The 20,924-nt window shown below is 38.9% G+C and overlaps 1 protein-coding gene across 1 annotated transcript in view; it reads left to right on the forward strand.

The window, feature by feature from the left end:
• Positions 1–1,670: 1,670 nt before the first annotated feature.
• The window catches only part of Ptp52F (Protein tyrosine phosphatase 52F), a 209,097-nt gene continuing 189,843 nt past the window's right edge, over positions 1,671–20,924 (forward strand). Inside the window, exon 1 of the mRNA XM_083129556.1 lies at positions 1,671–1,986. The gene's annotated coding sequence lies outside the window, so the exon portion shown is untranslated. The remainder of the gene's footprint in view (positions 1,987–20,924) is intronic.

A 20,924-nucleotide genomic window follows, 5' to 3' on the forward strand; every position in this document is an offset into this window, starting at 1 on the left:
GATTTCCGCACGTGACCCCCGCATTTTAACAACAGATTCGTGATTAGAAGGCCATATTTAGTTAGAAGGCCATATTAACGAAATTGGAGACATTCTCTATATTATAAATTCGCTCCAAATAATATTTCCGTACTGAAGTGACACGATAAGTTACACTTTGTCGCATCAGTCTGTTGGTAGTGCATGCGCTTTTCTATGGACTGGATGAGGCCCATGTCGTTCATAAGCGAACCTCAGTAATCAATACAATCTTTCGGACTGACGAGACAAGCTGCACGTGCCGTTTATCGCTTGCGTGTCGCCTCGGTGTGTTCGCGCATCCGCTGTGAATCCTTCTTTATAGACTAAAGGGGTCTGTGTCGCTTGTCACTTCGGTCTGAACCTCCACTGTCGCATATCGCTTCGCTCTGGCGTGTACCACCGCAAAGGTACTTTCGAGAAATATCACTATCTTTAAAAATACCGTTCAACAGTGCTTGAAAGGCCTCTCAGATGGCGTAGTGGTAACGTCGTCGCCTTGGAATCAAGCTGTCACGGGTTCGACACCCGGTGGTCGCACATAGTGGTTCAAATCGTACTTTCAATTGAAGATCCAGTCCCGATTAGCTTTTCTGTGCATATAGTCGACTCAAGAACAAAAGTGCTTCAAATCATCGAGAAGGTTAACCTCCGGATTTATTCCTGTCAGCTTTATTGGTGGCATGATCCAGTTTTCGTGTACTAACGTCATGTTAAAAAAAATGTATGTCAGTGGAGAAAATTAATCTGTAGTACACACTGCATGCGATCATGGTAAAATACTTTTTCTAGCACTCTCATGGACGTCCAGAAGGGGGACCAAGGGGGATCCAAATAAAAATTATATATTTCACACATAATTTGATTTCAGCCACAGTAATTTATGTTAATTATTATAAATAGGTTGAAAGAACATGATAATTTAAGACTGAAATAGTGTTTTTTGAAGGGGCATCACCATTATGGGGAAAAATATGTCCGCCCCCCCTGGAAAAAATACCTTGCTTGCCTCTCCCTGGAAAAAATCCTGCGGACGCCCATGAGCAATCGTAGGGCCGAAAGAAGGCCGCACCCGCAACTTCCAAAAAAGTTATCAAGTAGTTCACTGCGAAACTCGGCATAATATCCACATTGTGAGCTTTCTTTTTTGGCGCGAAATTTAAGTCTATTTTCACAATTCAAAACATAAGGGCCTCACGTATATTGTTCACCCAGGGCCTGTGTCCCTAACGGCAGCTCTGCGGCAGGACATGATCATACCTTAATTTTATTGATTAATCTTTTGAAAGCTTTCCCTACTTGCAAAAACCGATAAAAATCACCATTAAATATTTTATTCCATTGCGGTTAGTTGCTGTAAAAATGTAAACAGGAAACTCATTTGTTTTTCAGTGAGCTAAAAAAGATGAATGTGTTTCCGAACTAAAAATTTCGGTCGCTGTTTATCAACTTCCAAACTACAGGTAGGTGTTGCAATTACCTTCGTCGTTACAACTCTCAAGAGTCCATTGAGTAGGCAAGCAAATAAAGGTTTCCGTTGGACAATAGATCAATTTAGTTAAGCCGTAGAAGGTCATTGGTGCTGGGCGTCGAATCGTTGAGCAAGAATCGCGACAACGAAGTCATTTTAACATGCAGCAGCGCTATGGACTGTGTGCGTTTTCTTTCCAGAATGACAGAAGAAGCCTTCTGCCTGTGTGGCGCTGCTGCTCGGTGGGGGAGATTTGAGCAAAAACAACTCGGCAAGCACTCGGAAGGAACCAACTGATAAAAGAACAGTGCATCTGTGCCTCGTGTTCCGGTGTCAAATGTTGGTAATCAGCAGTTTTACCCGCGTGAAGATTTCTTCTAGTGATTTTCCAAGTGCTTGCTTTGCACAAATGACGATAGTTTGAGTGAATCTCCAAAGAGATTGTGATTATTGGATACTGAAATACGCCACTGTAATATCCAGTTTTCTTCTAACACGTGAGTATTTCACGAATTATTTTACTTGACTGCTGCATTATTCTTGTCTGATAATCAAGTGAGACACTGTTAGAATCGTTTGGTGATTTCACGGATTATGCTGGCGCATGAACTTCATAACATCTTGCTATTGTTTTTGCAGGTTATTTAATGCATACCAGTTTTGACTTTGGATTTTAAGTCCACGTTATGCACAGGAAGGCTAATCGGGACTGGGCCTATAGTTTAAATGGGTGTTTGTGAATAGGGTGACCAACTTTCGGCATTGCATTTGCGGGAGATTTATTCGCGACGAATTTTGCGCAATTTAGCGGTGCGGCTTCACTCCGGCAGATGTTAATGGAATGGATAATATTAAACAAAATAATAATTTACATTTTATGTACATACAAGTCACAATACAGAATAAAAATTTACATATTTGCATGCTCTTTATACCTGGCCTACATGTATTTGTCCACCAAGCATTTTTTTTCCTGCAAATTTCAAAAATTCATTTCAACTGTACTCACAATTAATTGATTTGTACTGTTCGTCGAACTCCTATTATATCGGAATGAATTTAAATTTCGCGATCTTGATTGTTAATGAAATATACGGGAGAAATAGAATGCCAATACGGAAGCCGCGAGGATAAAAGACTAATATGGGAGGGAGTTTTGGGAAACATGGGAGAGTTGGTCACCCTATTAGATACGAACCACAGTGCAATGTGCGACCACCAGCGTTCGGACCCGGGATTCCTTACTTACAATGCAAGGCGACAGCATTATCACTAGGGAACGGAACTTTGTGCTAAAAAACTCGGAAATATATATATTTTTTTATGTGTCAAAAATGTTGAAAATATGTGATAAAAACAGGAAAATATGTGACAAAAAAAACATTTGGTAACAAAAACAAAATATTACATGCATTTTAAACACCTGAAATCTGTTTCTAAATGCTTACCTCATAGCGAGCTATTTTTTGGGAGAGTTGCAGTGGATCACCATAGTTTTTTTTCCAAATTCTCCGTTGTAAATCTGTGACGATTATCTCTAAAAAGCATCTTATATTGTGAGAAAGATCTCTCCACGTCACAAAAACAATTCTTGCATATTTCAAGCACGCAATGTCACTAACGCTGAAGTTTTCCAAAGCTTCCTCTTCCTCTACTTTACGTTCCAAAACACGTGCGATTTAATACAAAGTTTGAAAACCTTGTTTTTCCCCAAAATGTCTGTACATTTAGACATTAGCACTTGTGCGTTAGATCCAGTGAGTTCTTTCAGTTTCGTTTCGACTGTACGGACTTCACCCACGGAAGCTGCAAAAGTATTCGCGGACGATTCAAGCTTTCGTATGGAATTAGAGAGAAAGGACAGGTTTGTTGATGCATGCCAATTCAACTTTTAAGGAGAGATCCTTCAACAGTTCTTGCAGAATGTCTGTAGACTTCTATATGCGTCTTCTTTGTCGAGATCATTTACAACAGATACAAATTTTTTAAAAGTTCTGGGCATAATATATGAAAGAGGTGCGGAGAATACATTTTTCCTTCGAGGATTTCCAGGTAGCTAAAGTCAATGAGTGATTTTATGCATTTAAAGTGAAAATTCTCAAAATATGTATTTACATACGAAAAACTGGAAAATATGTGTTTTTATGTAAAATAAAATTTGCTGAGTTGACATATAAGGCTATGATCAGAATTTTGGCAAAAACGAGGGGGTCTATCTTATCGCAGAAAAAAAAACCATTTATTTACCTAAAGTTCCGTTCCATAATTATCACTACGCCATCGATGACGCATAATAGTTGAGTAGAAATGAAGACAACGATCTTCCATTGTCCAAGGCAGTGGCGGACTATCGACCTTCCCTTTTGGAGGAGGGGCACAGGACTACACAATGTTTGAGCAACATCACCCTTTTGGAAGATCGCTGATTATTTAATTTTTAGACGTAATGGAAATCGCGCTTTCTTTTTTAGATCGTTATTTGCGGTTTTGTTATTAGACGATTTAACATTAGTCGAAATTTCGGCTAAAAGTGCAGGCTCGGCCAGGACTCGAACCCGGGACTCTGCCATACCGTACCATTGCTCCACCAACTGCGTACCGAGCCTGCCCTGGCTTCGCCTGATTCTTCGCTGTAGCTATAATAATAATAAGAATAAGAATAAAAAAGTGGGAATCATAGAACTTAAGATCTTCTGCTTAAGTGTTGCCAACTTATGAAAATAAAATACTCCACATAGCCACAAGGTGCAAAGACATTCCATTTGTTAAACGACGCGGAACAAGCAGTGTTTCACTGATGACCTGTTGGGAGTTAAATGTACGTATGTAAAAAAATATAAATCTTGGCTGGTGACCGACTTTCGTACTCGCCACCGAAGTTCCCTGGTTTGAATCCCGGCATGGGTGTTGTTTGTGAAGAGTGTCCCTTCATCAATTTAATCTGACGATAACTCATCCTCATCGTCGGGATTAGCCAAAAATGGAAGAAAAGCGACGCTAAATAACAAAAATAAAATGCAAAATAAAACTAATGACAAATGTGCGTGTCACAACGTGGTCGATCTACACCTCAATGCCACACGTTCCAGTATCCTCCAGGTCCAGTGTGTACCTCAACGTCTCTAAAGTTACATCATCCAAAAACACACTCGTATGTCCTTGTCACCCCGTTCGAAAATGCTGGTTTATGCAGCAAAAACGCCAAGGGAAACTAAAACGGCAACTTAGTGAAGCATTGTCCCTGGTAAAAGAAAATGGGGCAGATACAATAATATTTTGAGGCAATCATATTTTCTTGTACCCTACATACAAAATAAAATGCACATTTGGGGGTGAATTGTTAAATATTGTCACATTTTTCTTCTCCCTTGTTGAGAGGTGTTGCTTTTAAATCAACCTCCCCACCCTCACGGTGCAGTTGGAGCCGGCCTCCGTGGCGGAGTGGTTAGCATAGCGCGCTACGACGCCAGGGGTCCCGGTTAAGACATGGATGTTTGTTTTTTGTCTGTCCTGAAGTCCTGAAGGTAAAGAAATTGAGTTAAATTGATAGAGTTGAGGTGGGGAAAACTGCCGCTTAGGAGTTAAGGTCAACGAAGTTAATGTGTGTTTTATACAGCGTATATTGATACATCTGTAAATTGAATTTTATCTTCTGCAAATATGTTGTATAAAGAAATAAACTGCCGGAGTACTAATTGAGGTGAGTGTACATTCCCTTGTTAATTTTAGACATTTCGGGGGAGGAGTGATTAGCTTAATATTAGACATCAAGCTATCGTCTTCTCCGCCCGTCCAAGTTCAGTCAAGCAAAACCCTTTTTGATTAAATTTATTGACTTGATTGATTTTGATTCGCTTCTTCTGCCGCTTTTGCCTAATCGCGAAGATGAGTGATGAAATTGATGAAGGGACACTCACAAAGAACGCCCAGGCCGGAATTCGAACCAGTGTCCCCTGACATCGTAGCCCGCTATGCTAACCATTCCACCACGGAAGTCTGCAACATCCTTGTTGAACCTCCAAGTGCGCGCTCGAGATGGTGTAATTAATGGCTCGTGCCACTCCGGAATCCGAATCGAAGAATAGAGTTCATGTTACGTCATTTGTGACGTAAAACAAGACCAGCTTAATGCATTCATAGTTACTATCACATACCGTAGAACTATATCATCGTCTGTCGTGTATTGCAATTGGAAGGAATAGGTGCTTTTATGTGCGTGATGTAAATGGTTGACGTTGTTGCGATTTCAAAACACCCATTGTGTTTCTCTTATTTATCGCACGTCCATTAAATGTTGTCCGATACTGCCATAACATTGTAGCAAATGTTTATAACATTTCTTTTTTATATTTTTGCTACTTTGCGTTGCATTTCGCATTGTGTTGCGACGATGATGATGAGTATGGCTCGGAAGTTAATGACCTAAAAATTGTAAAAAAAGAACCTAAAAATTTATTTCGCTCTGAAAATGAAAGCTTGATTTTTCATACATTTCAAGAGTGTAGTTGATTTATTTATTGATTGATTTGCTTTATTTTACTTCGCTTTTTGTGTCACATTTGGCTAATTTGCGAAAATGGACATGAGTGATGATATGATGAAATTGATGAATGGACATTGTCCAGCATCCATGCCCAGGCCGAGATTCGAACCCGGGAGCCCTGGAATCGTAGCACGATGTGCTAACCACTCCACCACGGGGGCCGGCAAGTGAGTAGTTGAATAGTTCGATAAAACCCGTTGCTTGGTGGTTTAAACTACTGACTCAAAGGCCCAAAAGCAATTAGGTAAGTGCAAATGCAGCTTTCTTTATTCTTACTTCAAGGTTACATAAAATACACCGAACGTTTTTTCTGTATAAGTCATTCAACGTCTTTCAGAGTGGATCTTGCACGATACTCCGCCAGCATCTGAAAATACACTTGTGTTTCCCGTACATATTGTGATTAATTTTACTTTAAAATCACACATTAAAGCGATAATAGAGACCACCAAGGGAATCTCAGAGTAGGCTTCACACAAAGAATTTGAAGTTTGTTGGAGGAAAGATAAATTTAAAATTCCCCAAACAGGACAGGAGAAAAATAGCCGGAAAAATGAAGAAAAATGAAATAGGAAAAAAAAACTGAAAAATGACGTAAGAGCCAAAAAGGACGAAAAATGCAAAATAAAAATAATGTTTTCGGGTTCTAACTGAAGGGAAACCGACAGATATCAGGTTTAGAATTGTTTTTTAAGGCTCAGAAAAAGAGATGATTTGTCATCAACTTCTGAGTGATGAAGTGATGAAGGAACACTCTCATAAAGAACACCCATGTCCAAGCTGCGACTCGAATCCAGAATCCGGGCACATATTTTAATATATTTATAACTTCTACAATAATGTAAGTACACGGAACAGAAACTACGGAAGGAAAAGAAAGCACGAAATCGCTTCTGAAAGTGTTTGCTTCAAATCCCGGTGTGCCGTAAACTAAATCTACATATGTTTTCTACGCGTGGGTTACATTTGCTTATAGTCAACGTAGTAGGCCTCGAACTATGACATATTTTAATGTGAACCTACAAAAAACTATGAAAATAACATTGACGATTTCAGATTTTGCAAAAATATTCGATTTTGCCCTTGCAAAAATTAATGGGTTGTTTATGGAGATAGGGTTCAGAATTCTGCAGTCTGCAATCTTTGGTAATTTTAGTTTACCAGGCATTTTTATTCTTTTTAATCCCTGTTCCGACTTTTTTTCGAACTACAGTATTAATGACAAAATGTCCCGATTTGTTTTTGGTTAGACATGTTCGTTCTTCATAATAAGAATCGTTGCTAATTTAATTGATAAACTTATTATTTTTAAATGTATAATTATCACGGCTGTATAAGAAAATTAAAGGAAATTTGAAAACTTTGATAATTTGCGGAATATTCCAATACTTGTGAGAATTGAATGTAAATAATAAGCATCAAGCTGTAGAGCGTGTGACAACTTTTGCCTGTAAGCGACTGTGTTGCCGATTGTCGGGACCGAGTGGGAAGGGGGTCTAACGGTGAGTTGATTTTTTTTTCCTTACTTTGGATCATAATATTGCAACTCTACAATTGTACGTTTAGCTGCAATACTGCTGTAGCGTTTGTGGTTACATCTAATGCCCCAACCAGGCCCGTAGCCAGGATTTTATTTCGGAGGGGGCTCAACCTTTATCAGCACAGCGGTCGCCAGAAATATTTGTAGAGGGGGCAGGCCACTGTTAAATAATTATTACCAAGGTTATAATTGTAATTTTACAATAATAACCATTATAAGTAATTAAAAATAAACCAATTTTAATCCAAATTTATTATTATTATATAAATGGAGAGAGATTTTGCTACCGTATGATGATATATCCGTGTTGAGTTGCTGTTTTAAGTCCACTTTATGCACAGTAAGGCTAATTGGGACTGGACCTACAGTTTAAAGTGGGGTCCGAACCACTTGTGCCTCCACCGGGTATTGAACCTGGGACCCCTTAATTACAAGGCATGGGGGAGGCCCGAATATCTGTGTTTATTATTTTCTTACATTTTGTGCAGTTAGTGTACTGAACACAGTTATTGTATTTTGTTATTAACTTTTACACATTACGTTAAAAAAGAAGGCTTTAAAAGTTGGGGCCAAATTTTACTCATAAAGTTTATATTCTGTGACCTCGCCAAAAGAAAACTATAAATTTTGAGAGCTGTGGATCTATTTACTCTTTGGATTAAATGGTAGAATATAAAAATATAACCTGGTTTCTCTAACATACACTAAACTTTTTTCGATCTAATGTTTAATCCCACTAAGGAAGTAAAATTAATTACACACTATTTAAATTAGATATTTGTAGGATTTCGGAGGGGGTTTCAGCCCCCTGAGCCATCCCCTGGCTACGTGCCTGACTCCCAGCAGCATTCCGGATCCCCTTTTTTCCACATTTTCGGACCCCCCTCCCCTCACCAAATTCCTGGGTACGACCGTAAGGGCCTACTGCGTAGATACTGAAAACTACATTAACAATTTATTTACACCGCCCCCGGGTTCGCTCCTGGAAAGGAAGCTTTAGAAATCTAACATTTCAGGCAATTATCTAACACGAAGACTATAAGATGACTGAATATTTCATGTCGATATTCACAACTTATGCTCTTGAATGGGTATTCGCCTAAAGAAAATGTTGTTAAATTAGATATTTGTAGGATTTCGTGGGAGTGTTAACTCCCTGAGCCCTTCCCCTGGCCACGTGCCTGATCCCTGGGAATGTTTGGTTCGGAAGCCAATGAAGTAGCTGAAGGTCATTGCGCTGCCTTTAGGTTGCAGATTCTCTCTTGTGCATTCTTGACAAGGCTGTAGAGCTTCCAAGGAAAAAACAAAACTCGAAGTGTTAGCATAGTCAAGTAGCTATTCTGTTTTGAAAGTTCGATCGCCTAAGATGTTTGGTTCGCTTACTGATCGGTCTCGAAAGTAACAAAATTCTTGTAGTGGGATCCACTAGTATTGCTCGGCAAATTGTCCACGACTATTTTCATTAATTTTTCTCTTACATCCTATGTGTTTTTAAGCGATGAATTTTTATGTATGCTTGTGCAGAAGTTGTCAACAGCTTGTTTTGAGTTTTCTTTTAATTCTTGAAGCTCTTATTGGGTCAAATAAAGTGCACGAACATGCTGATGGACAATTTGCACGGTAATACTCATGGATCCCATTGTACGTGGCAATAAGTTTGTCAATTTCTGGAGTTCTAACATCGTATATTAACAGGTAGAGTGGGGTATATAAATGTTAACAAGCAAATTGTCCATTACTATGTTTATTCTATTTGTTTTATACAACGAGAACTTCAAGAATTGAAACGAAGTGCCAAACAACCTCTACTTTAGCATCAAAGATTCGCGTAAAATGAAGAAGAAAATGCCAACACGATTAGTAATGTTAGGGAGCTTTTAGCCTAAAGTGACAAGCGACAAGTCATTCACTGCGCATGCGCGATCAGTCTGAGATGCACGCAAGCGAAATGCGCATTATGTCGTATCACTCTAGTACCAAGGGTTGCCTTTATTTCTGAAGGTTCGTTTCCAAATTACAAGCGTCGCTTGGGTCTGAAAGCTCCCTTACATAAATAAATTTGGCACTGAAACCTCTTTCGTGCGTGGTGTATTTTGCAGACTTCTTTGTTGCAAGTTATATCTCTCCAACCAACTTGACTATTTCGAATTCTGATTCTTACAGTAAATGACCCTCGAATTTCTTCTTGCTGGATATTAATTGGGATGTCACGCAACATAAAAAATACTTCGATAGTGTGCTTTTATTACTCAAGATATCCCAAAAGGTGTAAATCATTTTGTTATTGAGAGATACGGATCTCTTTCTTTCCTCTGTACAATATCGAAGAATGTTTTCCAGGTGTGACTGAAGGTCGTGAGCTCGATGTTAAAAACGTTTAATTGTGAATAGTTACGTGATGCGCGAGCATTTCTTGCACGTGCTTAATTTGCTTTTTATCTCTATCTAAGGTAGCATGCCAATTCACGTGCATCTGCGAAAATGCATTGTGAAATAAGCTTGTGCTCCGGGAATAACGGCGAGTTTTAGTACAACGGAAGACAAAGCATTGTCTGCTTCAGTGAACACTGTATAACTTCGGCTTTAAATACATGTTCATGGTCAATAAATTCTAAAATTATTTTCAAGAACCTTGAGGAAAATATAATCGTTGAAGATCTAACACCTTCATGAAAGTACACAGACATCTAGTATAGCAGCATGGAAATTGTTTCCTCTTTTGGCTAATTTGTAGTTGCAAAATTTAATAGCAATTATATTCTTACACCGTATCTTCTCATAGTCGCACTTCTTCCCCCATCTGATTCTAGGCGTCTGTGCTGACGCTGCGATGTCCAAAGTGATAGAGTAAACAACAATACCTCTTATACTATTAAAATTATAGGGAAAACATTAATTGGATTGAAAAATGTATATGCAAAGCTAGTTTATAGCATATAGTGTCGGTTTAACTGTTTTTAAATGGTAACAAGAAATCGAGATCGACCGGGTAAAGGATATATCGTGAGGACAGTAACTTGATTTTATGCCTTCTCATCGGCCTTGAGATACAGATGTGTAACTCAAGTACTAAAACGGATCTATTTAAAATAAAGACGTAATAGCGTGAAATAAACGTAAGTTAGTCTGTAGTGAGGCCCCAGACAAGGTATAGTTGAAGTCCTGATTCGAACGCCACTTTACTTCAAAGGAAGTTCCGAAAAATGAGTTTCCCCTCTGACAACGATGTGTCAAGTCCACGTGGAGCCCAAACCTTTCCCACCAATAGCGTCCGATTTAGGAACTAACAGTACTTGTCAAGTCCACGTGGAGTAAATGAGATGTTGCCATTTCAGTTTCTTTAGAAGTGTTGTGCTATTTTTTAATGCAATGTGGAGACCTTGGGAGTCAGGGTTGTTAAAGGTCCAGGAAAGCATAAATTCTATTGGGTTTCGCTCAAGGACCGGAACATTTTTTCTCGCACAATTTAAATTCGGTACAAGTTGCGTATTGTTTCATTGAGAAAAGGTTCCTGGACCGTATTTAAATTGATCAGTGAGAAAGGTTCTTGGACCGCAGTTAAATTGATCCGGAGGAAAGGTTCCTGGACCGAATTGAAATAATTTACAGATAAAAAGATTCTTTAGGGTCCAGAACCCATTTACGCTTGCTGGTTTTCTCTCCTGGACCGGAATTGAATTTATTTAAAATTCCTGGACCTTTAAGAACCCTGTTGGGAGTGTAACGTCGTTGGATGTCTAAACACTGAAAGTAAAAGCGGCAACAGCGCTTCTCAGAAAGGACACGGGCGCTGGCTCAAAACCAGATGCACATCCGGTCTGCTTCCTCTCGAAGGTATCTCAAAGATACCGAACTGGCTTTCGAATCAGGTCTTCAACTTTACGCAATTAAGTTTTAAGGCATTCTGTGCAAAAATTCCCAGTCGATAGTCCATCCGGGGCCTGTATCAATGAATTTGATAATACAGTTAGTATTTACAGTGTGAATTTAGAAGTTATTTGTTCCATCTTGACAGTATGGAAATGAGATACGAGTTTATTTTCCGAAACGTAGTTGCGATATTTGTATCACAGGAATTTGGAAGACTGCAGACAATAAAACAGAAAAAAATGTAGTCTTTGAACTTATCGGGACTGGAGAATGGAGGCTGCTGCTGCTGTGTGGTGTTGTAAAAACAAATAACAAGCCGTTGAGATTGTAAATCTTTTGTCTCAGTAACACATGAGAACAGGAAAGAGGAGATATGTTATCCGAGAAAGTAAATAGTTGCCTGACGCGACAAGGAAAACACAATAGCCAGAATTCTATTGTAGCTGTATTTCTACGTATTTGTTGTGGAATTTTTGAAGACGTTTCTTGACTGACGAGCGTGAGGTGACAGAATATGATAACTGATAAAAACTCGAAAACTATTTCCCCTTTTCTGCGAATTTTCCTCTGTAACATTGGGCAATTGTCGGGCTGATGTTTTGACAAATGTCAGATATTTTCTTCCGAATTATTGAGCATGAATCTTTAGCAAAAGCTGAAAAAATACCCTTGTAGTGGAGTAAAATTAGGTTTTTGTACAAAAATATTTACAAGTAAGGAATTTGGCAGAAATGTGCTTGCCTTCCTAATGAACATAAAGATACCTTAAAACCAAAGCTGTAAGGGTAGTCATGTATTCCTTAACCAGTAAAGCTAAGTTGACCTCAGATTTTTTATCTTGCATATACTAATCCTTAGATCATCGAAGGCCTCCCCGATGGCGCAGTGGTAGCGTCGTCACTTTGTAATCAAAGGGTTCCGGGTTCGATACTCGGTTGAGGCACATAGCGGTTCAGATCCCACTTTAAACTGTTGGTCCAGTCCCGATTAGCCTTACATAAAGTGGACTTAAAAACACCAACGAGCATCGAGCTTCGAATCGGTGCTGTGGAATGCATAAGTATTACCAAGGAAATTGTTCATCACTGCACTTTATTTTTACCATATGAAGAGTCAAGAATTGAAACAAAATGCCAAGCTGCTGACAACTTTTATACCAACATACTTAAACATCTATTCTTTACAAACACACAGAATGAAAGAGAAACATTGATAAATATAGCCATGGACAATTTGCCGAGCAATACTTGTGCATCCCACTGTACATCTAGTGCCAGGTAAGGCAAGGTTGTTTCTCTTTTTTTTTCATCATTTTTTTAGTCCAGCATCCACCGAATTTTTTGTTATTTAATATCGCCATCATACTTCTTTAGTTACACCGACGACTAGTATGATGAAATACATGAAAAGACATGCAGTAACTAAAACATGCTCAGGATTACAATTCAGAACCTTTAGAGAAGTGATCATGAATAGAAATATTCAATCTGCAATATTGGTCCTTTTTTTTTTCCAAAATTAAAGTTTGATAAAGGTTGTTTCAAATCCGCTTTATGGTCAGAAAGGACAATCGGGACTGAATTTGTCACGGTTTCGTAACGAAAATGTGCAAACCTCTCTCGGTCTCGTGGCCGCGTGCACCAACGCCGATTATTTCGAAGTTCAGATGAACGAGATCAATTTTAATCCACTCTAAATGAACTTGGTTTAAAGATTTGCATTGCACCAACGAAAAACGACGTTCACGAGATTCCGTTCAAATGATCCGAGATTAATTTGTAAGGCTATACCTGATTGGTTGGCTAAAACAAATGACAATCAAGAACCCCACTGAGTAGTGTGATGTGTTAAAGTATCAACGTGTAGGAGAAGAAAGTAATTCGGGCCGCAAAACTTATCTGAATTTGAGAAGTGTACTGATCAACCTTGTCGACGAGTACAAGAATGTAGTAGGGTGTAAAGAAATAATAATCTTAAAAAAGAACTGACGGCACAAGACAAAAGGATAAGGAGAAAGCATGGAACCTTCTTCTACGGGACTTCAATGGCTTACGAAATGCATTCGCGGGAGAACAGCGTACGCTAAACCTCGCCCGCTCAATAAAGATATTTTATTATTATTATTATTATTATTATTATTATTACTGTATTGTGGTAAGTATTTGAATTTTTCATTTCTTAATTCTTATATATTTATATTGTCATATCGTGTAAATAGCCAGTAACATGTATTTTCGTAAATTTATACAATCATATTTCGAACACCATGTAGCAATATCGTAACATTGCTCTGTTCTAATTTACCTTGCACTTGCACATGTTTTCTGTTCTGGGATAGAAAGTACAGTATTTAGTAACATTTCGACTTTGCACCACAGAACCACAAATTATTATTATTATTTTGGCAGTTTTTAGTTTACTTTACACATTTCTCGATTTATCAGCATTGTACATCCAACATCTCTAGCGTTTGCACGCCCTCGACCCCTCGATATCACTTTCCGCTCTTTTTATATTCAAAAACAACTGCCTGCAGTCGAAGCGTCAGTATCGTGAACCAGGATCACACACCAAAACGGTCTCGAATGGCCGTTCAGAAGATAAACTCGTTTTGATGTTCCTAGATCGCGATCAAGTGTTGAACCGTCTTCGTGCAATGGAATTTTCCAGTGATCCTTTCCCGATCCGAGTTTAAAATTTGATCTTCGTTCGTGCACACGGCCATCGAAGGGAGTCTCTTGATCTCGTTCAAATTAAAATGCACACAAGAATATAGAACATGCTTATTACGCCATCAGTTAGCCACTGTTAATTGACTTAAATAAAATTATTATTATTAATATTAATCGTATTAACCTATTAATTATTTAAGTTGCCGACCTCCATTATGCCTCATTAACCTCTGGAAAAAAATACCTTGCTTGCCTCTACCTGAAAAAAAACCTGCGCATGTGCATGACTGCCATAGTCAGGGGTGCCCACCCCCCCAAGGCCTATGACGCACCCCCCCAAAAGGTAGAACGTCCACCCCCTCCTTATGCCGAATTATTTACTCAAATTATTTTGGTCAGACAGAATTTGCGGAAAAATATAATACAGACATATTTAAGCAATATATGTTTACTTTAGGTAGTCTAGCCTCATTGCCATTGTTAGTGTACTGAACCTTATTCTTAACAGGTTGTCTGCTTGACTAACCTTGTATTAATGCAAACAGTAAGCCCCCCCCCCCTTCCAAACCGATTCTAAAGACATAAGAGGTGGTGTTTCATTTCAACTCAATCGCAGCGATCACCCACGGGTAGGTAGAAAAACTGTACATAATAACCATAACTAAAGAAATCCAGAAGTCAAAGAAACGATCCTCCCCCATTTCTGTGTTAAGATATGTAGAATTAGTACACAATTTTGTTCCCCCCCCCCAAATATGAATCCCCCCCTGTGGGCACTCCTGGCAATAGTTGAAAGTTAACATCACAATAATAGTAATATTATTAGACTGATAAAGTTAATTATTTTTAATCTCGCAAATTATGAGTGCATACAAATATATAATAAAATAACATACAAAATACCTGAGCAAGGATCTGCTGTCACTGTGTCGATTGTTGTTGTTTGATGTTCATTGGGTGAAGAACTGCTGGTGCCTCCATCTGTCCCACAGTCATCGCATTCTGTTGTATTGCCATCCTCTGCTGCTGAAGAATTTCTACTGAAAAACTAATGGAAGAAGAGTATAGTCACTCGAACTTCTGATTCATCATTCTGTTGTAGAAACTTAATTTAATTTTGATTTTTGTTATATAGTATCACATTTCTGCCACTTTTGTCTAATTGCAATGATGAGGATGAGTGATGATATGATGAAATTGATGAAGGGACACTCACCATGAACACCCATGCCCAGCCGACTTCCATGATAGAGTGGTTAGCACAGCCCGCTACGACGCCTGGGGTCCTGGGTTCGAACCCCAGAATGTGCATGGGTATTCTTTGTGATTGTCCCTTCATCAATTTCATCATATCATCACTCATCCTCATCGTTGCGATTAGCGAAAAGTAAAAGCGACGCTAATTTAAAAAGAAATCAAATCAAGATTATAAATTTTATTATTAGTAGTAGTATTACGTGTAAGTCGCTCGTCATTCTGATCCCTCCCGAAATATAGCTCTAAATACGTGCCTGTACAACGAGCTAGAAAGTCAAAGGGTCCCTATGGTTCGATTCCCAGTGGAGGCACATTGCACAGTGGTTCGGATCCCACTTTAAACTGTAGGTCCAGTTCCGATTAACCTATGTGTGCATAAAGTGGACTTAAAATAACAAATAAAACAAACAAACGAGTTAGAAAATTTCCCTACTTCAATACACAATACAAACAAGAAGAAGAAATTTTACTGGTCTTGAAAGAATCCCATTGCGTTGAAGGGTTAACGTGGCCCAAAGTCTCCTCACTCTTTCCGTGTGGTTGTTCTACGAACTCCCCAGCTGAGATACCTCCACCGATGAGAGAAACCGCAGCATACTGGCTGGCAGAGCTTTCTGCGAAGGAGATGACGTTTTTAGCACATGACCAAAATGCAAAGCAATTGCATGTCCAAGAGCATTGGCGTAAGTAGGACTTTTTCCGGGAGGGGCTGCAATTGTAAAGGTGGATAGTACAGTGGGATCCATGATTATTACCGTGCAAATTGTCCATGACTATTTTCATTAATTTTTCTCTTACATACTGTATGTTTTTAAGCGATGGATTTTTATGTATGCCGGCGAAGAACAGCTTGTTTTGAGTTTTCTTTTAATTCTTGAAGCTCTTATTGGGTCAAATAAAGCGCACGAACATGGTGATGGACAATTTGCACGGTAATACTCATGGATTCCACTGTACATAGCTTCGTTCTAGGAGGAGCAGGATGCACATGAAACATTTTGTATATTTGGAGATTTTAACTCTATTAAAATTGTACTCGAAGAAAAATATGGTAATCTGGGGTCATTTTAAAGGAAGATTGGAGTTTACACTTTTCCCTTTGTTGACATCATACCATATTTTCATTTGAATTTTTGACAAAATTTTCAGCAGGGAGTTTATTGGAAGGCAGAACGGCTAATCCAGTTTCTATACAGGGTGTTTCCGGGCTGATGATACAAACTTTCAGGGACGAAGGAGAAGGACACATGTATCAATTTGAGATAAGGAACCCTGCTCCGGAAACGACTTACTCGAAAGTTATAAACGAAAATCTGTGTATGAAGATGTAATACTTTTATTATTATTTGCACAAGTTTCAGAAGCTGCTACATTCACAACAGTTGTTCAAAGTAGCGTCCCCAAGCTTCGCTGCAGGCATGACATCGTTGCACAAGGTTCTGGTGTACTCGTTGGAACATCACCGGGGTCGTTCGAACAATGTCACAGGCAGCGAGAATTCTTGCCAGGAGATCCTCTTCAGTCTCGACAGGTGTCTCATACACAAGACCGCACAAGAAGAAATCAAGTGGGGACGCCACTTTGAACAACTGTTGTGAATGTAGCATCTTATGAAACTTGTGCAGGTAATAAAAGCATTACATCTTCATACACCGATTTTCGCTTATAACTTTCGACTAAGTCGTTTCCGGACCAGGATTCCTCATCTCAAATTGATACACGTGCCCTTCTCCATCATCCCTGAAAGTTTGTATCATCATCCCGGAAACACCCTGTATAGTAGACTTGAGTCTGAGCTTGTATACAACGCCAAAGTATTTTCAATTCAACTTGGATTTTGTAGTTTGTATAGTAGTAATAGCAACAACAACAATAATCAAAATTTCTATGACTGGAGGGCGCCCTCGCTTACATCCAAAAAATGCGTGATTATCGCTTTCAGTTTTTAACGATTAAAATAGAGTTGTACGTACAATCGTTCTGTGAATCTGCTAAGAGCGGTGACAATTGTATCGTTTCGCTTAGAATTTGTCCTTTATCTGTCCGCTACAATTAATGTTACAACATACAACTGACGCCCTTCGCGAAGCTAGCAGTAACAGGAGAGAGAGAGAGAGAGAGAGAGAGAGAGAGAGTGAGTGAGTGAGAGTGGTTGAACGCTGAAGGATTGCACGAAATGATTCATAGGTCATCACGAGTTATCAGCTAGCACGGAACCCAACTTCCTCCTCCGACTTCCTTGCTGCCTACAAACAGGAAATGCTGAAGTTGCTGCAGAGAAGCAAGCGTTAAGATTTGAACAGCGGGTCGGATCATGTTTACCAAAGGCAGAAAGCTGCTGAGTACCTTGGAACTTATTAAATGGGGATGAGGCTTATCATTTTGAAGCAGTCGAGGCACTTTCAGGACCGGCGCTAGTCATTGCCTTGTAATCAACGGGTCTCGGGTTCGATACCCGGTGGAGGCACATGGCACAGTGGTTCGGATCCCACTTTAAAATGTAGGGCCAGTCCTGATTAGCCTGTCTGTGCAACCACAAAATCAATCAATCAATCCATCACTTCTTTATTTATCTCTATCTTATTTCTTTCTTATTTTCCTTTCCTTACCCCAACTCTCTCTTTCTTTTCTTTTTCTTATATTCCTTTACTTATTCCCAATTCTCTCCCCCCATCTCTCTCTCCTTTATTTTTCTTATTTTTCCTTTACTTATCCCCAACCCTCTCCCTCTCTCTCCCTCTCTCTCCCTCTCTCTCTCCCCCCCTCTCTCTCTCCCTCTCTCTCCCTCCTTCTCTTTCTCCCTCTCTATATCTCCCTCTCTCCCTCTCCCTCCCTCTCCCTCTCCCTCTCTCTCTCCCTCTCTCTCTCTCTCCCTCTCCCTCCTTCTCTCTAATTTCTTTTTCTTATTTTTCCTTTACTTATCCCAACTCTCTCTCTCTCTCTCTCATTTCTTTTTCTTATTTTTCCTTTACTTATCCCCAACTCTCTCTCTCTCTCTCTCTCTCTCTCTCTCTCTCTCTCTCTCTCTCTCTCTCTCTCTCTCTCCCCTTGTTTCTCATTTATTTTTCTTATTTTTTCTTTACTTATCCCCAACTCTCTCTCTCTCTCTGTCTCTTTCTCTCTCTCTCTCTCTCTCCCTTTCTCTGCCCTTTCTTTTTATGGTCTTCCTTTACTTACCCCAAGTCTCTATCTTTCTGCCTCCCCCCCTCTATCTCCATCACTCCTTTATTTCTCTTTACCCTTATATCTCTTATTTTCATTTTCATTCCTTTCTCTTGTCTAACTTCTTCAATCTCTTTTCCTTTCTTATTCTATAACGCTTCTTTTGTATCTCCCCTGTTCTTTCTTCTTTACAACGTTCCTCTGTTTCAATGACACACATCTGTGCAGACGTAGCTATAGGCCACAATAACACCAATGCAAAGATAACATAGTAAGACCATGATACCACAATCGTTTAAAAGCTTAGCCTGTGATCTGTAAACAATTATCTTCTTGAAATCTCCTTTCTGTGATTCATGTAGTTAGAATATACGAGAAAGCCAAAGATAAGACATTGTCTTTCGATCTAAATGTTGACAGGAGTTATCTCATCTGAAATATCCACAAAAATTATCTTTCCTATTTTTAAGCTTTCAACTTAACAACTCCTAATGCTATCTGTCAGTGTTACAAAGAGCCTGTCCAAAATTCTCGGAAGAGTTCTTGTTTTAAATTAACTTAATGCACAAATAGGCCAATCGAGACTGGAACCGCACCCTTGTGCGCCCTCATCGGACATCGAACCGGGACGACTCGACTACAGGGCTACAACGTTACCGCTACGTCATCGAGTAGATCATGAAATTGTTGGAAGGAAATGCAAGAAATATATAAAATATAAAAATAATCAAGATAACAGTGATAGTTTCTTGCTATGGCTATAATTATTATTTCTTGTTTGCAGTACGATTGCATTCACATTTGCATTATTAATTTTACATAGTTTTATACCTACATACCAAATTTGTACGCCCCACACACTAAAAGTATAATATTAATACATATCTAATATATGTTGATTCTGTGTAGTATAAGTAAAATATAATCATGAAAGAGGTAGAAATGAAATTAAAAAAATATAGTAATTTCGTAAGTAATTTATAGGTTATAAGGGACGAACTGTATAATACAGCAATAAATATTGCATAATAGTGCTTTAAAATCGATTTTAATGGAAATTGATGAAGAATAGTTACACTGAGGCCAATTACACATTGGACATGCATATCGCTACTTAAGTTTCACGAGCATATTATTACTTTATTGCAATGTGCACTACAGTCAACTTGACTCCATATAAAATTTTGTTATTACCATTCAGTCGAATTTGAACGTGCGGAAAGAGGGGGCTGACTTGAATGCAAGGGGTGGGCAAGCACCCCAGGCTCGTTGACTGTATTTTTACTGCCCTCGTCACTCTCTTCGTTTCTCTTTTTCAAAATTGAGAGCAAGAACCAAGAAAGAATGAGAAAACATATTTTCCTTGACTCTTTTTTTCTCTCTCTCCCTCTCTCTCTCTAGACTTCTATTTCTCCTTTTATATTTTTCCTTTATTCTCTTTTTCTTGTGTTTCTTTACGTACCCCAACTTCCTATCTTCTTTCTTTTCTTATCTTCCTTTACTTATTCCAACTCTCTCTCTCTTTTCTTTTATCTTCCTTTACTTATTCCAACTCTCTCTGTCTTCTTTTCTTATCTTCCTTTACTTATTCCAACTCTCTCTGTCTTCTTTTCTTATCTTCCTTTACTTATTCCAATTCTCTCTCTCTCTTCTTTTCTTATCTTCCTTTACTTACCCAACTCTCTCTCTCTCTCTCTTTCCTTTCTATTTTATCTCTCTCTCATTTTCTTGCTGTTTCTTTCTCCGGTTCTCCATTTTCTCTCTTACCGTGGAAGAACAGAAAGGAATTAGAGATGAGAGAATTAGAAAAGAAAAAGATTCTTCACTAAAGATTACTTTCAACGTGTTTCGGTATTCCTTGAGGTGTTCTGTAGGTCAGTTAAAGTCCAACCCTATCTTGGATCTATTTGCAGGCAAGTTTGCACAGCGGTGATTCAAGTATGATACGACTCTCACAGCAGTGATACATATTTCTCTTTTCATGTGTGAATGTATCGATGTAAGAAAATGAGTCTTTCCCGTCCAAAAATGCGTCTTTCGGAATGGGTATATTCAGTGCTTAAAGTGGTTTCAGTCAATAGCCGGAACGCCAACCACAATTGAATATACACGAGTAGTACTAGTACTACCACTACTATAAAATACAATAGTAATAAATGCACATTGAAGTAATATTTTTTGTTTTAAGACCACTTTATGCACAGAAAGACTAATCGGGACTGGGCCTACAGTTTAAAGGGGGATCCGAACCACTATTTGTCTCCACCGGGTATCGAACCCGGGATCCCTTGATTACAAGACGGCTGTGTTACCACTGCGCCATCGGGAGGTCCAAATAACAATGGTATTTATTATTATTATTATTGCATCCAAAGTAGATACATAAGCAAA

Source organism: Lepisma saccharinum, chromosome 10 (genome assembly GCF_977018435.1).
Source record: "Lepisma saccharinum chromosome 10, izLepSacc3.1, whole genome shotgun sequence".
Classification (NCBI taxonomy): domain Eukaryota; kingdom Metazoa; phylum Arthropoda; class Insecta; order Zygentoma; family Lepismatidae; genus Lepisma; species Lepisma saccharinum.